General features: G+C 40.9%; 2 pseudogenes; one reads left to right on the forward strand and one right to left on the reverse strand.

The window, feature by feature from the left end:
• Positions 1–8,451, forward strand: part of LOC113894622 — a 57,247-nt pseudogene extending 48,796 nt beyond the window's left edge.
• A 5,203-nt stretch (positions 8,452–13,654) lies between these two features.
• Positions 13,655–13,746, reverse strand: LOC113894812 (annotated as a pseudogene).
• Positions 13,747–17,203: the final 3,457 nt, after the last annotated feature.

The raw sequence follows: 17,203 nt of genomic DNA on the forward strand, positions 1-17,203 counted from the left end.
AAGAGATTCAGTTTATATAATTCTGATAAAAGTCCGAATAGGTATAATTTAACTCAAAATTAATTTGTGGTAGAAAGTTATATAGTGTCCGACAGTGGACAGTAGCCCACCAGTCTCCTCTGTCCATGGAATTCTCCAGGCAAGAATACTGGAGTAGGTAGCCATTCCCTTCTCCAGGGGATCTTCCCAACCCAGGGATCAAACCCAGGTCTCCTGTATTACAGGTGGATTCTTTACCGTCTGAGCCACCAGGGAAGCCCATGTGTACTGTACATATATATAATATATACATGCCTGTTATGTTAAGTGAAGTAAGTCAGACGGAGGATGACAAATATTGTTTGATATTGCTTATATATGGAATTTAAAAAGTCAAATAGATTAGAATAGTGACTGCCAGGGGTGATGGTTAGGTTAAATGGGGAAATTTTGGTTAAAGGATATAAACTTTTTTTATACAATGAAAAAGTTCTGGGGATGTAATGTACAGCATGACTACAATTAACAACCCTATGTTACATACTTGAAGTTGCTAAGACAGTAGAGCTTAGATATAGTCACCACAAAAAATGATAGTTTTGTGAGATAGATGTGCTAATAATTTCACTGTGACATTCGTTTCACAATATATGTGTATCAAATCATTACATTGTACACCTTAAACTAACAGTATTATGTGTCAGTAATACCTCAATTAAGTTGGAAAAATATATACATTCATACATATGAGCCAATTTTATAAACATTTATTTAAAACTTCATAAGATAATGAGATGGCTGGATGGCATCACTGACTCGATGGACGTGAGTCTGGGTGAACTCCGGGAGTTGGTGATGGACAGGGAGGCCTGGCATGCTGCGATTCATGGGGTCGCAAAGAGTCGGACACGACTGAGCGACTGATCTGATCTGATCTGAAGATAAAAACAGGATAAATACATAAAATGTCAATAGTGAGTTCAGATGTAAGAATATAGGAGGCTGCGTCTTTTTTTTGTATTATTTGGGGTTTTCTACATAAATATTTCATAATCAGAAAATTTTTTTTAAAAATACAAAATACAGGGGCTTTTGAATCAGAACTGACATGGATTCTCTACTACTCACTAGCTGGTGATCTTGGACATATCATATCTTTGATCCCCAATATTCTTATTTGCAAAAAGTGAATATGATCACATTTACTTCACATGATTTCTTGAAGGATTAAATGAGTGTGTGTGTGTGTGTGTGTGTGTGTGTGTGTGCACAGAGAAAGAGAGAGAAAGGAGGGAAGCTGACTACTGTGGCAAAGAGATTTCTGTGAATAGTGGGTAATGAACACTTTTCCTAGTCAGGGTTCAGTAGAATGTAAAACAGTTTCTGTCAGGAGTTGAGACAGAACTGGAATGCAGAAAGAAAGGACTATGCTTTCTTTTCTGAACTTGGAGCTGAAAGAACAAGCTTCTCTTAGAGGGAAGCCGGCAAAGAGGTCCCAGGGATTAGGAAGAGGGCCAAAGTGGGCTGGACACAACAGGAAGCTCGGACAGCAAGCATGTCCCTGCCCGATGCATGGATGCAGCTTGACGGGAAGGTGGTGGCTCCATTCCTGACCTTACCCCTGAGAATCTGCTCCTTAAAAACTCCACAAGCTGCAGAACTCTAGGACAAAGCCCAGGATTTCAGTAGAATCACTTTGGGAGGAGATGGAGAAGACTGGGAGAAGGAAACAAGGAAGATCAAAGAGAAGCTGGGAAGAAGGGATTTGTCTCTCACAGCAGTGTCCTTGGAGCAGAGGACCCTCCACACGGCTCAGGAATCTCCCGTAGATGACTGAGTCCCATACAAGACACCGCAGAGGCACCAACAGCAGTTAGGCAAATGGTTCCTCAAATATGCCTGCACCTCCAAGTGCCACACGAGTTGTATCTTCATACCAGGAGCACTTTCCAAATGCTCCATCTCTCGTCTCCTTTGAACATTCCTGCCCTACCCTACATCCCACTAAGCGCACAGGGGCAGGTCCACGCACGTGCACACACGTCTGTCTTTTGGCTGACTCCCTATTTACACCTCTATTTCTCAGCATTGGCATCCCTATCCCTGATGTCCAGGAGGGTTAGCTGTGGCTTCTAGAACCCTATGCTGAAACCAGCATGGCGCTCACTGCTCTACAGTGGCATTGCCTTGCTTTTCTCACCCACTGGACTGCAGTACACAAACTGAGGACAGAGATGGGCATGGCCATGGTTCCCTAGGCTCCCACCTGGCACACTAATGTAGCTGGACTCCTCTTCCAGTCACTTCAGCACAGCTCCTTCACCACCACGCCCATTATAACTCCCCTAGGTGCTTTAAGACCTAATGCCCAGCATGCAAAGTGGTCTCAGGAATCCTAGACTGGGAAGCAAAGAGGAGCTGCAGGCAGTAGGCATAATGAGGAATGATGGGCCCAGGCTATGGTAACAGAGAGCCTGCAAAACTGCTGTATAATTTCAATCTGCCCCACTTTCCACAGTCCTCCCCTTTATTTCACATTTCCTGCAACGTTATTTCCCAAAGCCTGGGCAGAGATGAGTATATAAAATCTGTTTACCAACTTGGACACTTTTGCTCTTCATACCATCTTGAGTGTAAATCTGTAGCTTCCCTCTTCTTGGCAATAAGTTGGCAACCCATTCTTGTCAAAACTATGGAGATCATGCCCTTATTAGTAAGGAAATCCGAACAACTTCTGTTTATTGAGTGCTTACTCTAAGTCATGTCCTATGCTAAATTTTACATACATTATTTCACTTATTCCTCACAAAAAATATTTGAGATGAACATTATTGTCCCAATTTTGTGGATAAAGAAATTCTAATGGAGTTTGAGTAACATGCCCAAGGTTACACATTTACAAAGTATTCCAGTCAGAATGTGAAACAAGCCTTTCTGTCCTGTCCAAAGTGTACTGCCAAGAATTACAGATATAAGGGACTCACTAGAGATCACTCAACAAAAGTTCAGTTAGAAAAGACCCCAATATCAAATTAAATGCCGAACTCTGATGGTAAGTGACTTATCTAAAAGACCAAGGGTCAGTTTGAACTACTGATAAGTAGGCAGCATTTAAGAGACTTCGATTACAGAGGTAGCAATCACAGACCTCAGAAGTATGTTGGAAGATGACCCCAATTAACACCACTGGGCATACTCGGTTTAGATGTAATATCATGTAACTGGTACAACATCCTTAAAGTTCCAGGTTCTGTTTTCCAGGGTCATTGATGACAGTTTTGTTTTCAGAATAAACAGGTAGAGTGGGATAAAGATTCCCAGTGGATAGTTAGTCTTTAGCAGTGTCTATGACCCACATTTTAAGCCCTAGAAATAAACACGGAACACTTGCCAAAAGGCCTGTCCATCATGTCATTTTAGACAAAGATAAACCCAATTAAGTGTAATCAACAATGTGAAGAAAGTTGTTGAGTATAGGAGAATTCCTCATCCTAAAAAAAAAAAAAAAAGCAGCAAGACAAATTTACTTTTCTAGGGGGGTTAAGAATACCTGAAGGTAATGGGATTAACTCTGACATCTGTGCTTAGATTTGAACTCTTGGTGGAAGAAAAGCTTATAGCTTAATTTTGCAAGACCCAGCAAGGAAGCTTTGTTGGCCAGTAGGGAAATGGAATCTAAAAAAATTGGATTAGCGCTCCTGATATAAAGACTTATGTGATCAAGAGGAGCATGCAATTATAAGCAGTTGTACTAGACAAGTCTTTTCCTGTGTGATGCTTCAATTTTAGAAAAGACCACAAGCTGGGTAACCAAACCATGACTGATCTATCCCATCCAGCAAGTGAGCCGGTCCTGTACTGAGACAACTTTGCACCTGGTAACTAGAAAGACTAAATCCTTCTTAAAGACAACCGTTTTGAGTTCTAATGTTCCTCTTTTTAGAAAAAGGAAAAAGTCAGCTCCTGGAAAAAGAAGGACTGCTCCTTCACTTGAAGTTCCTACCTCTACTTCACTACCCATTTTCGTCAGGAACCATCTTCCATTTTCCATCCCAAACTACACATGAGCCAGTCTCCAGGGTGACACCCTTCCCAATGGTCTCATAACTCCAGTCATATAACTCATGATCCAGTCATTTCTGAGCCTTCTTATATGAGAATGTGAAATGTAAACTCTTTGTCTTATTTTTGTAGGTCAGTGTCTAGCATAGTGTCATATACATGGCAAGTTCTCAAGAAAAGTTTCTTTAAATCATCTTTTCCCCAATAAAATGTTTTTAAAAAAGAAAGAAGGATTTCTTGAATGAATCCACAAATGAGTAAAAAAAAGTAAGTAAATGGTTAACCCTCAGGTCCTCTGAAGGCCTGTTCTGGGGAGATGTGCCTGGGTGATCTTTCAGAACATTTTCACTCATTCTGTATCCTTCAGATGAATTGCTTAACGTTGTTGAGGTTCAATCTTCTTACTTATAAAATGAAAGCAAGGCTACTAATTTCATTAGGTTATTGTGAAGCTCAAAATAAGTAATTCATGCTTGGTGCCTATCCATAACCCAGACACTGTCCCTCCTTACTTTACTTTCAGTGTATCTTCTACTGAAAGAAGTTATCTAGTATTGCACTGGGGCAGCAGTCATGCTGTAATGGGGTAAAATGGTAACTTGGCCCTAATAGCTCAAGTGTTTGAGTCTGATGTGTTTAGAGGATTTTTATCTGGTGGTGGGGGTAGGGGAATGATGAGGACTATATCAGTTTCTCGATATAGCTTTCCTTACAACAGAAACCTTGTACAATTAGAGTACCTGGGACTTCCCTGGTGGCTCAGAGGGCAAAGCGTTTGCCTGCAATGTGGGAGACCTGGGTTTGATCCCTGGGTCGGGAAGAGCCCCTAGAGAAGGAAATGGCAACCCATTCCAGTATCCTTGCCTGGAGAATCCCAGGGATGGAGGAGCCTGGTAGACTACAGTCCACAGGTCACAAAGAGTCGGACACGACTGAGCAACTTTGCTAAGAATAGTGCTCAAATTTCTACTTCCCAAAACATTAAAGAATAAATATCACAAGGAATCTCCTTGGCTCACAACATCTAAAATGCATGGATAAAAGATGTAAAAATGGTTATCTGAGCTGCCAGGAAAATGATGGAAATCATCAGAGGTTAAAAATGCAAGAAAGCACAAATCTTTAGAGGTAACCAACCATCCTGAAGCAATGGGTCCCTGTGATCATTAACTTACCACTGGTGGCCTAGAGTCTTTATTTTAATTGACATCAAGCAGGGTTGGGAATACAATGCCTAGAAATTGAACCAGATGAAGACAGAAAAAGATCCATCTTAAGTAGTTTAGGACACAGAAGTTGACATTTTTTTTTCCCCAAGGTATTTTATTTTATTTTTTAAATTTTATTTTATTTTTAAACTTTACAATACTGTATTAGTTTTGCCAAATATTGAAATGAATCCACCACAGGTATACATGTGTTCCCCATCCTGAACCCTCCTCCCTCCTCCCTCCCCATACCATCCCTCTGGGTTGTCCCAGTGCACCAGCCCCAAGCATCCAGTATCATGCATCGAACCTGGACTGGCGACTCGTTTCATACATGATATTATACATGTTTCAATGCCATTCTCCCAAATCATCCCACCCTCTCCCTCTCCAGCAGAGTCCATAAGACTGTTCTATACATCAGTGTCTCTTCTGCTGTCTCATACACAGGGTTATTGTTACCATCTTTCTAAATTCCATATGTATGCGTTAGTATACTGTATTGGTGTTTTTCTCTCTGGCTTACTTCATCTGTATAATAGGCTCCAGTTTCATCCACCTCATTAGAACTGATTCAAATGTATTCTTTTTAATGGCTGAGTAATACTCCATTGTGTATATGTACCACAGCTTTCTTATCCATTCATCTGCTGATGGACATCTAGGTTGCTTCCATGTCCTGGCTATTATAAACAGTGCTGTGATGAACATTGGGGTACACGTGTCTCTTTCCCTTCTGGTTTCCTCAGTGTGTATGCCCAGCAGTGGGATTGCTGGATCATAAGGCAGTTCTATTTCCAGGTTTTTAAGGAATCTCCACACTGTTCTCCATAGTGGCTGTACTAGTTTGCATTCCCACCAACAGTGTAAGAGGGTTCCTTTTTCTCCACACCCTCTCCAGCATTTATTGCTTGTAGACTTTTGGATCGCAGCCATTCTGACTGGTGTGAAATGGTACCTCATAGTGGTTTTGATTTGCATTTCTCTGATAATGAGTGATGTTGAGCATCTTTTCATGTGTTTGTTAGCCATCTGTATGTCTTCTTTGGAGAAATGTCTATTTAGTTCTTTGGCCCATTTTTTGATTGGGTCATTTATTTTTCTGGAGTTGAGGTGCAAGAGTTGCTTGTATATTTTTGAGATTAGAAGTTGACATTTTTAATGCAAATGTAAACCAAAGGAAGAAAACCTAACCACAAAAGAAAACAATAAAGAAATGTTCTTATCTCAAGCTCATCACTGGATAGAGTCTATCTTGAAAATTGCTGTTCACAAGTGGTCTTCATGATGGTTTAGAGCCAGAAACTAGAATTGTGATCCCACAATATTCAGCTTTGGAATTTAACTTAAAGTGATTCAAGATTCATAACAAGTTCCTGGATAAATATTCTTAAATCAAGACCTCAAATAGTTTCCTCAAGTAATTACAAACTAACTGAAATATAAAAATTATAAAAACACAAGAGGGATAAATTTTTTAAGTAAAAAAAAAACTGCAAGAGGAAACAAGTCATTGGAACGAGAATGAGTAACAAGAACAAGATCAATAACAAATGGCAAGATTATAGCTACAAGACTAGATGATATTGGAATTCTAAATTAAGAAATATAAAATATGTAGACTTATTCTCTTAATAAAGAAATGAGAATATTTGAAGTATAACAAGATATCAGAAATTACAGAATTTGACCAAGTGGATCTTACAAAAGAATCAAATAAAACTCCTGGGTAAAAAGAAACACACATAGTAAATGAAACTAGAAAAACTAAGTAGATGTACACCATTAGATACAATGGAAAAGAGTATTAATGAACTGGAAGAGAGAACTGAAGAGCTACTCAGTATTCAGCAGAGAGGAAAAGAGATTGAAAAAATAAAACAGAAGTTAAAAGACATTGAGAAGAGATGGTAGCAGTGGATGTCTAAGTCATGCTGATGCCCATGGTGTGGTAGTGGTGGTGGGGTTTCATTGAGAGGGTCCTGATCAGATGGGCCAGTGGGTTGTCATTATAACTCAGAGACAACAGATTGAGAAATATACAAACCACTGTACAAGTTGCTCTGAATGTTCCTGAAACATAAGTAACATGTTTGGAAAATGAACTCAGAGTGGTCTCTGGAAACTCTGGATTGTCATATGCACCATTCGTCTCTGGATTAATGTTGGAATTTGATATGAAAATAAGAATAATGGAACAGCTCATTCTCTGGAACATTCAAACTTCAAGGTCACCAAAAAGAAAATGAAAAAAAAGCTGCTCATTTCAAAGCCTATACCTCCAGAAAGCAGATGATATATTATGCCAAAGACCTCTCTAAAGATTTGTCAAGATCCATAGAAATTCTTGCTGATGTAGCACAAAACAGTACATTGGGGAAGCAGAGACCGAATATGAGCACAGAGTAATCCTTGGAGAGATGCATGAAGTGATATGCAATTTACAAAGAGTTGTTTTTTATTATCTTCATGCCACAGCATATCAAAATTCTGCACTTGGATGGATATTTGGGGACCAACTGAAAATATCAAATCTGTAAATTATTAAGACCTTGTGTATACAAACACTGGAGAAGGCAATGGCACCCCACTCCAGTACTCTTGCCTGGAAAATCCCATAGACGGAGGAGCCTGGTAGGCTGCAGTCCATGGGGTCGCTAAGAGTCAGACACGACTGAGTATACAAACGCACATTATAAGGGCACAAGAATAGTTCTCACTATGACTGGAGGAATCTCCTATGATGGAAAGCTTAAGTTAGCAAAGTTTCATTTTGGTGACTTTTTGTGCCCACACAAAGGAAAAAGAACAGCTCTGCCTCCCTGTTAATTCATAGGAAATGAGATTTGTTTGATGGACGACAAGTTGCCTTTGATACACCTTGCAAGAGATGTTGAAGTTGTTGGTTACAAACATCAAAGGTACAATCTCTCTTACAGTTGCAAACATACTCATGGGCAACTCAGATTGTCATTTCAGAGGGTTGAATTTATCTAGTATGCCAGCCCATCTCATCTGTCATGACAACCTCTGCCATAGCTTCTAGTCTTTCCACACTTCTCACACAGATACAGGGTCGTGGGGAATCTGTATGAATTGTCAATCTGACGTTGTTGCAGACATGCTACACGTCATTCAAACAGAATAGATGTGACTCTGTATAAGTCTCACTGAAAGTAAAGTTGCACAAAAATTCTTCTAAAACATATTCTTTGTAGCTCTATGGTTCAACTCCACGAAGATACCGGTAGGCAAATATTATATTATAAAAGAATTCCCAGTATCCCTGAGCTTGGAAGCAGGAACTGATGCTGTAGATATTGAGACAATTCAAAAGTGTGTACCAAATATAATTTTATAGGGGTTCAGTTACTGCTGCTATTGGTTCTGTTGAGTAAGATTTTAACTGGATTAGTAGTACCATGTTAATTTTGTGATTAAAATGCTCTCAGTCAAAATATTTTGAACACACTTATTAATAAAACTGATAGCTAAAAGTTCAAAGCAAATACAGAAGGTGTGATACATATATAGGCTTATGAAATACTACTCAGCTGTAAAAAAAAATTTTTTTTGCCATTTTCAACAACATGGATGGACTTGGAACACACATTACACCAATGCCAGTCTCCTAGTTTTGACCTTATTCCATAGTTGCTGCTGCTGCTGCTGCTGCTAAGTCGCTTCAGTCGTGTCCGACTCTGTGTGACCCCATAGATGGAAGCCCACTAGGCTCCCCCGTCCCTGGGATTCTCCAGGCAAGAACACTGGAGTGGGTTGCCATTTCCTTCTCCAATATTCCATAGTTATGTAAGATGTAATCATTGTGGGAACCTGAGTGAAGTGTACATAGAACCTCTCTACTATTTTTTGCAACTACCTATGAGTTTATAATTTTTCAAAATAACAACCTATTTTTTAGCCAAGCCCTTATTTTGCCAAGTTTTTGGCAGCAAGGATGAACAAAACAGGGCTTTATACCATACTTCCCTGCAGTAACTTTATAATCCTTTTGGGCGAATAGGTAAGATGAAAATATATTAAAGATAGAAATAACAGGAAAATGGTTGTAGTCATATGAGTAATGCTAGGGTCACAAAGTCCAACAATTTCAAGACTTCAATACTGAGTCTTTGAAATAACAATCCAAAGTGCCAACTGTTGAGAAATCAGCCTTGTTTCGGTGTCAAATTCATGCCGTTAAGGTGGACAGTACAGTAGGGTATATCCAGTATTAGACCAAAAGGGCTTACCCCAGAACAGCCTTCAGTTTTCTGTTTGGAAAATCATCTAAAATAGATCTTGCCACATACATCATTCATGTGCTAAGTGGCATGCCTTTTCCATAACTGATCACCACTTGCCCACCCAGGCCACATGCCAACCTGAGTAATAGGGTGGAACCCTGGGCACAGGTCCTGGTTACTAGGCCAGCTGCCCATGTTCTGGGAGGACCTCCAGGGGCACAAAGATTATTCGGACCCTCCCTGACATAGAGCAATCCATCACTTCTTGAGTGACCCTTCTCCTCTTGTATTAGTGAGACCCACCTTACCAAGGTCTGCTTTCCTTGGCACTGAGCCATTAGAGATTGTTGTTCTTTATTCACCCATTTCTTTTCTTAAGAAATGGAAAGCAATTTGTTATGTAATATTCTGTGCCTACAATGGGATATGTATTATATATAAAGCCACTGGCCAACAGAGGATTCCTAACATGAATGATATAATTGACTCTGGCTGTGTCCTTGTCCCAAATTTTTCCCACCTTCCTGCCTGTCCCACAGACATAACCAGTTTCCTGAATTTTGTGTTTATCATCTCTTGCCTTTTAAAAATAGTAGACTACAAGGTAGGTATCCCCAAACAATCGTGCTTGACTCTCTTTGTGTTTTGCTATGAATAATGTAGATTGTGCTCCTTTCTATTGATAGTATTATACATATACACAAGAGTTTCCACACTTAGGCCATAGAAATGTAATCTGTACTTATTTTAGATAGTGTCAAGTTGTTTTCCTAAGAAATTGTACTATTTTATAGCTCAACAGTAGTAAATAAGATTCAGTTTTTCCACACCCTCACCAACACTTTGTATTACCAGATTTTATCATTTTTTGGTTAATCTAGTGGGTGTGAAATGATATCTTATTATGATTTTAATTTGCATTTCTCTGATTACTAATTTCTTTTTTGTTCACCTAGTGGATGAACCCAGGTGGCAATAGTGGTAAAAAACCTATGTGCTAATGTAGGAGACACAAGGGAGACGGGTTCAATCCCTAGATCAGGAAGATCCCCTGGAGAAGGAAATGGCAACCCACTCCAGTGTTCTTGCCTGGAGAATCTCATGGACAGAGGAGCCTGGCTGGCTACAGTCCATAGGGTCACACAGAGTCGGACATAACTGAACGATTTAGCATGCACGCATGTACAGTGGATGTAAAATGATATCTCATTATGATTTTAATTTGCATTTCCCTGATTACTAAGGAAGTTAAGAATCTTTTGGAAATTCCCTGGTGGCTTAATGATTAGGATTCTGCATTTTTACTGCTGAGGGCCCAGGTCCCATCCCTGGTCAGAGAAATAAGATTCCCACAAGCCTCGAGGTGCAACCAAAAACAAAAACAAAAACATAGGATCTTTTAATATCTTGAATAGTTATCATCTATATTTCTTTTTGTGAATTACTTTATCAAGTCTTTTTGGATTTCAATAGGTTGCAGCCATTCTTTATATACTCTTCATCCTAGTTCTTTGTCAGATATGATTTCAGGATTTTCTTCCAAGTTTGTGGCTTATCTTTTTACTCTCTTTATGATATTTTCAGCAAGCAGAAGTTATTAATTTTAGTGAAGTGAGATTGAATCATTTTTTTCCTTTTTGGTTTGTGCTCTTTGTGTCTTTCAATTCCATAGAGAAAGAGGAATTCACTGTGAAAGGGAAAACTTTAAATCTTTTAGAAGAAAATACAGGAGAACACTTTTATAACCTTTGGGTACAGAAGGATTTCTTAAACGAGACCCCAAAACTGTTAATCATAAACCACTGCTATGTTAACAAACATTTTTAGAGATTGTTAGGATAAATCAGGAGGATAAGTTGAGCTCTAGCTGCAGTCATTTTAATCATTTTCCCTGAAGGAATACATTGCTCTGAGCTGCCACTGAAGGGGCAGTTTCAGAACAATAGGCTGTCAGCCCAGCCAGGGCCACTGCCTCTGTCCTAATTCCCATCCTTCTGCCCCCACGGCCACCACCTTCCCAGAAGGGAGGCACAAGGACCCACAGCAGTTTCTTCACCTTTAATTCTTCTTTGTTACCAGTGCTGATGGGGGTCTGTTTCCGCTAATCTTAACTGTGGCAAAATGCTCCAGGATGTCTATTCTTCTGGTTACATATGGAATTTCCTGGATTTCAGTTGATTGCTTGGGATGGGGGCTGATTAGATGCAGCTATTTCCAGGCATCCTTGCCTTTTCTTTCCTGAAAAACCATTGTGTTAGCAACATATTTTTAGGTGGGGCTACATTATTCACATACATTTTCTTTTCTTTTTCATCATACAATTTCAAACTAAATCCCCTCCCCCAACACACACACACAAAATGCCAGCATCGAGTGTTACTTTCAACAGTTCTGTTCTTTGTAATACTATTTGGGTAATCCTTACAATATTTTTAACATTTTATCATTTTAAAGCCCATTTTTTTCCCCTCTCCAATCTCATGACGTTTCCCTCCCCTTTCCACTCCTTTCTCATATGCCTATTTATGGATCATTATCCCTTTTTCCATCAACATCGTCTCAGCTTAGTCCTTGGAGGGGACTCGGTTGATGTGAGGCTCTCTCATGATGAATAGGATTTTTTTCACTCTTTGTAAAGTGCTGGCTTCCACTAAGGGCAGCTAATTTCTTTGTAGCTACTTGGAGTAAGTAGGTTAGGTTACCAGTACTGCTGCTTATCTCATTCTAAAGTCAATGATCCAATTCACATGAACACCACCTATAAATGTGGGGAAACTATTACACAGAAGCCCTAGTAATTGATTAGTAGGTATTTCCTGAAATGAATTATTTACAAGACAATGCTTTGATTCCCAGAGTATTTCTGAGGCAATTAAGACCTCGTCAGTTGCTTATTTTTTGACTGTTGGATGATGGTCATTTTTTTCCTGGTGTAATATGTGAAATGGAGACTCATTTTCTCAGTGTCCCAGCCGCTGGCTCTTTCTCATTTCTTTGTCCTGTGTTTCTGTCTGAAATCTTCTCAGGTACATGCTTGTGAAACTGTTGATCTTGAGTTTCCATCTGTCTTGGTTTGGATTGCACTGAAACGTCATGGGTTGTTTTGATCATTGAAGAAAATTGTAGTCAAGATCTGCATCCTTCTTTCTGCCTTGCCTTCTCAGGTTCAGCCAGTCATGTCAGAGGGAAAGTGAAGGGGATTTGTGGTCTCTGCTCCTGAGACCTGGATACTCTTGGGGTATGCCCACAGAGAATGGCTGCTCTGCATCTTGCAAGGCTGTTTGAGGCTGGAATTCTTGATTTTCTATGCCTACAGTATTTATGACTTTGTATGCCCCAGGCACTATATTGCAGACTGTGCCTTAAAATCTGTGGGACAGGAAGTCAGATAATAATTTCTGTCTTACACCAAGCACTTTCTGTGAACAAGGTTTTCATGCTGTGAGCTTGACTTACAGCGTCTTATTTAATCTTAGAAACACTGTGTGTCCTAGATGTGATCATCCATATAAGAAACCCAAGGCTGGGAGAGGTTGGGTGTATTTTCCAGGTCATTCAACTAAAGAGTGAAGAAATTCAATTCAAACATAGATTTACCTAACTTCATAAGGTGCGTTTAACCACTACCCTGTCCTGCCTCCCTCTTAGAGAAAATAAATGATAGGCCAGAAATACATGAAGTGGTGTGAAAGTCGCTCAGTCGTGTCTGACTCTTTGTGACCCATGGACTGTACAGTCTATGGAATTCTCCAGGCCAGAATACTGGAGTGGGTAGCCTTTCCTTTCTACAAGGGATCTTCCCAACCCAGGGATCGAACCCAGGTTTTCTGCATTGCAGGCAGAATCTTTTACCAGCTGGGCCACAAGCGAAGCCCAAGAATACTGGAGTGGGTAGCCTATCCCTTCTCCAGTGGATCTTCCCAACCCAGGAACCAAACCAGGGTCTTCTGCATTGCAGGCGGATTCTTTGCCAACTGAGCTAATACATGAAATAATACCAGAAATACATGGTACTAACTAAAACGAAGTTACAGAAAGGTGAATTCATGGTAAGCTGGAGTAGTTAAGGGTTATAGAGCAGAAGGAAGGGGTCCATAGAGAGCCTCTGACCCCGTGTTTCTCAAACTCTTCTAAGTTGTTAAAAAAAAGTAACATTTAAAAAACATGGAATGTTTTGTGAGTTTCTACATGGGCCATGCTAATTTTCTTTGATTCTTTCCAATTTTAGTCTATGTACTACCAGTGAGTACTCTTAAGTTTTTAACTTACAACCCACAACATGACATGTATTTTACATTCAGTTCAGTTCAGTCGCTCAGTCATGTCTGACTCTTGGTGATCCCATGCACTGCAGCACGCCAGGCTTCCCTGTCCATCACCAACTCCTGGGGCTTACTCAAACTCATGTGCATAGAGTCGGTGATGCCATCCAGCCATCTCATCCTCTGTCATTCCCTTCTCTTCCTGCCTTCAATTTTCCCAGCATCAGGGTCTTTCAGATCAGATCAGATCAGATCAGTCGCTCAGCCGTGTCTGACTCTTTGCGACCCCATGAATCGCAGCACGCCAGGCCTCCCTGTCCATCACCAACTCCCGGAGTTCACTCAGACTCACATCCATCGAGTCAGTGATGCCATCCAGCCATCTCATCCTCTGTCATCCCCTTCTCCTCCTGCCCCCAATCCCTCCCAGCATCAGAGTCTTTTCCAATGAGTCAACTCTGTGCATGAGGTAGCCAAAGTACTGGAGTTTCAGCTTTAGCATCATTCCTTCCAAAGAAATCCCAGGGCTGATCTCCTTCAGAATGGACTGGTTGGATCTCCTTGCAGTCCAAGGGACTCTCAAGAGTCTTCTCCAACACCACAGTTCAAAAGCATCAATTCTTGGGCGCTCAGCCTTCTTCACAGTCCAACTCTCACATCACATCAGGGTCTTTGTGACCCAGTAGATGCATATATTTATAACTGAGACAAAATTTTACTTCAATACTGGCCCCAATTCTATGCAGTGTACCCCACTTTTCTTTGTTTTACATCTTTTTAAGAATTTTAAAAATGTGGACCATTTTAAAAATCTTCATTGGATTTGTTACAATATTGCTTCTGTTTTATGTTTTTAATTTTTTGGCCCCAAAGTATGTGGGATCTTAGTTCCTTGACCAGAGATGGAACCCACACCCCATGCGTTGAAAGGCAAAGTCTCAACCACTGGACCTTCAGGGAAGTCCCTATATCATTCTTGAAAAATAATTCTGGTCCTAAATAGATTCTATGACCTACAAATCCTGATCTAAAAACTTCAACAGATGGGAGACATCAAAGCCTGGATATGCATTGAGTCCTCAGCATAGAGTCTTGCAAATATTAAAGCCAAATATCTTTATTTCTTTATATGACCCAGCACACTCATGTAGCACCTCAGTGGCAGACCTGGGATAGAAGCCAGATTTCCTGATTCCCAGTCCAGGCTTTTTGAGTCAAAGAAAGCTTGTCAAAAGGGAGAGACTCTCCCGTGGCAGAGTTTCTTCACAGGCACAGGGAGAAGTGGGAGGAAACGGCAGTAGTGGGACACTGACACAGCCCCCACAACGCCCTAGTCCAAGGTAACAGAGTGTTCAAACAGAATTAATTCCAGAGCCCATGCTCCTTCTGTGGTTTTCTCTCTTGTTTGCTCAGTAAAATAACCTGGGAGCCCTTCAGCAATACCAATGCCCAGGTGATACTCGGATCAATTAAATGCAATTATTTAGGGACAGAGATTGCCTTAAACCTTCCCCAGGTGATTTTACTAGACAGCTACCACCTCAGTGCAGTGTAGAAGGTATCCTTTAAAACCCTTCCTGTTTATCCTTCAAGCCTCAACACAAATGCCCCTCTCCAGGCCCACAGAGTCCTGACTCAAATTCACAATCAAAGTGACTGCCTATCCTTAACTGTATTCATCCAGCTCTCACAGATCCTTTCATCCAGTTTGTCTCCCCTGCAACATGGTGCCCGGATTGGGTCCCAAGCTTATGCCTGACTCATCTTTGTATCTAAGTGTATAATAAAAATTTACAGAATGCCCTTTGCTCAGAAGGCTTTTCTTCCCCAAACCATCCACATCTCGGAAATTTACTCTGATCCAGCTCCAACTCCTACTGAGGGTGATGAACAGTCTCCCCAGGATCCGTTCTACCAAGGACAAAAAGGGCACTCTTGTGAGGAACGGCAAAATCCCGACCAGTGAAAACAACAGTCGTCAAATGCAGTGAGACTGAGGCATCCCTCCCCGAGTGGCCGAGCTTCCTCTCCCACACATTCCCCGCCAGTCATCTCCTCCAGGTTTTCAGATTTCTGACAAGGCAGTGTGGTCCAGTGGCAAGAACCCTGGACAGGAAGTGGGGAAGAACGGCCTTCCTGTCCTGATCATGACCGTTAGTGTATCCTGCTGTAGGGCCTCACTTTTCCGTTTTATTAGCTAGGAATGACAGCGTTCCAAACTCAATTGTCACCCTGTGCCCCTTTCCCCTTGGGGATTATATAAGAACGCTTATATATGAAAACAAGCTTTGTTCAGGTCCTTGAGCTTTTCTGAGGACTGTGTTGTATAAATATGAGATACCTTTTGTTATTGTTTGTAGCCCAGGGGATTTGCGGAAAGAAGTTGAGAGCCAGCGATGCTCATTTTTATAGGCAGAAAATAGCTGCTGGAAAAACAATCTGGGGGCAGAGCACAGTGTTCTTATCGAGCAGACAGAATTATCTTTCCCAGGCAGCCACGAACACAAAACACCTGGTGTACACGTTTCCTGCCCCTTCACATATTTTAAAGAAAGAGACCTTTACCCTGATCTGTCAAGCAGTGATCTTCATGAACTTCTGTCCACAGACCTCGACAGTTATCTTGGCCTGCCGCTGTGGAGTTAAATGGTAAACATAGCTGATCATCACTCGTAGGGCATCTTCTCCACATGTCACTCAGGTCTTATCAGGTCCACACATGCATTTCTTCTTCCTAAAAATACAGGCCCTGGATGGGCTAAGAGTCAGGGGCATCCTGACATATCCACCAAACACCGAGTTGGGTGCTGTTGAGAAGATGGGAAACTTGAAGACTTGATCCTGACCCAGCCATAGATTAAAATCTTTGGAGAGAAAATAAAATAAATCCACTAAAAACATTTAGAGAACTGTACAAATCTATTTATAAGATTCACTCCCTACATTAAAGACTCAGGTGTTTAAAGACAGTAGAAATCAGTGTGGGAAAGCTCCATGGAGGATGGGGATGCAGTATACACAGAAGGTGCTTGATGGTATCAGTTAAGTGAATGAAGGAAAATGGAAACGGGATTTGAAGGACAAAAAGCATTTGAAATGATTCGAATGTTGTAGCCTTTAATATTGTCCTGGAGGTCTCTGAAATGGTAGTGCTGTGTACTAAGTCGCTTCAGTAGTGTCTGACTCTTTGCAAGCCAATGGACTGTAACCTGCCAGACTCCTCTGTCCATGGGATTCTCCAGGCAAGAATACTGGAATGGGTTACCATGCTCTCCTGCAGGGGATCTTCCTGACCCAGGGATCTAACCTGCGTCTCTTACATTTCCTACAATGGCAGGCAGGTTCTTTACCACAAGCATCACCTGGGAAGTCCTTGAAATGATGGAGGAAGGAGGAAATAGCTGTGTTGGGAAAGCCAGAGCTTAAGGATTGACTTTGGAGGGAA

The sequence above is a fragment of the Bos indicus x Bos taurus genome, chromosome 6 (genome assembly GCF_003369695.1).
Source record: "Bos indicus x Bos taurus breed Angus x Brahman F1 hybrid chromosome 6, Bos_hybrid_MaternalHap_v2.0, whole genome shotgun sequence".
In the NCBI taxonomy this organism is placed as follows: domain Eukaryota; kingdom Metazoa; phylum Chordata; class Mammalia; order Artiodactyla; family Bovidae; genus Bos; species Bos indicus x Bos taurus.